The following is a 1,678-nucleotide window of genomic DNA, read 5'->3' as shown; positions in this document are numbered from 1 at the left end:
TAACTACAATCAAGGCTAAAGGCATGAGGGATGCAAAAATATTGTACTGATATGCTCTGTCTGTAACTCCTTAAGTTGGCAGATAACACTACTGTCTTTAATCTAATAGAGAGTCACTAGTTCACATAGAGATAGAATGAATCAGTTGGTCCAATAGCGCCATCTGGTGCCAAACAAGACTGTATTTATGGATCTAGAACTAGAACTGTCCACATTATCTGCAGGTCATCTTCTAAACAGCCGTCATTCACTCTGTCTACTCCAATCACAATATGGAGTAGATCATCAGCAAAAAAAAAAAAAGTTAGGACAATAGTGCAGTTAACTGGGAGGATGCTGCAAAAGATAAAAATCTCAATAAGTAATTTCTTTCTTAAACTAAGGGATTTTTTTCTTGAATTGAGGAGGTAAGTGAAACAATTTGCCAATAGAACAGAACAATTTACATTCCAAAACAAGAAAAAAATTACATTGTCTCATCAGAGTGCATATTATCTAATTATGCTAACATCAATTAATTCTACCAGTTGATTTAGGATGGAGTTAATGCTGATTTAATATCAATAAAACAAAGAAATAACTCATGCAAGTTAAAAAAGAAATTATTCAAGCTTGTATTTTTACATCTTGGCATATATAATTATNTTGTTTTTAGACAGCGTGGGCCATTTTAATCTCATAAATGTCTGTAAAACATTTTTAAAGAAGTGGTTAAACTCCTTGAATAATAATTAAATTGGAAAACAGCAATATAGGGGGAGTGGTGGCCTTATGGTGGGAGCATTGGCAACAGACTGCCGCTCTGGGTTCTGGAGCAAGACCTTTAAGCCCACACTGCTACCCGGGCACTGCACAGTGACAGCCCTCTGCTCCCCAACTTGATAGGTTAAATGCCAAGATGGAATTTCTCCAGTTTGGAATCAATAAAGTTCAATTATTATAATTATTAACATAGTTTACAAGCTGACTTTTTGATTCACTCACCATGGCGGCCAACATCAACAGTCACGCAGCGTAGCTCTGAGTGATAGACTCTGTTGTACCTGGATGTTAAGAAAAAGCAGCTGGTATAAATAATTGAAACCAACAAAAAAAAATAAATCCACTTTTTTACTTTGTTTTATTCAGCTAGCTGACTAATACACCATTTACAATACCTTTTCTCAGAGCACAGTAACCAAGATAACTGTTGAGTGAAACTGGAACGCAACTGAACTGGACCGTGCCAGAAACAAGCAAAACGTGCTAAATCTACTGTAGAACTGGCCAACAGTAGAGCTCAGCAAGGTTCATCTGTGGCTTAGTTCTCAAAGAGTGCATGAGCAGACTTCGTCAGCTCCTATTTACAGTCAGCTGACTCATTTCGCTTGTTTTCGGCCGTTTTCCGGCTTTGCAATTCACAGATCTCTTCAACTGTTCACAACACGTGCTTCTTCTCAGCTTATTAAAAATAGATGATTTGGAGACATGGGATCTATTCCACTCTGGATGGTGCAGGTCTTCTTCCAAGGAATCTGGCCAAATTTGTTAGTCTTCCAAAACACTGACCAGCCAGGGTGCAGACCAGGAATCAGAGTCGTAACTTCACACACCTCTCTGCAGCTTTTCTACTTTTACCAAATCCTTACTCCATCCAGACAGAGTCATTATAATCTAGTGAAATAAAATTAATTCCAAT

Source organism: Cyprinodon variegatus, unplaced genomic scaffold (genome assembly GCF_000732505.1).
Source record: "Cyprinodon variegatus isolate N-32 unplaced genomic scaffold, C_variegatus-1.0 Scaffold816, whole genome shotgun sequence".
Classification (NCBI taxonomy): Eukaryota; Metazoa; Chordata; class Actinopteri; order Cyprinodontiformes; family Cyprinodontidae; genus Cyprinodon; species Cyprinodon variegatus.
Note: the sequence above shows the minus strand (reverse complement) of the source record.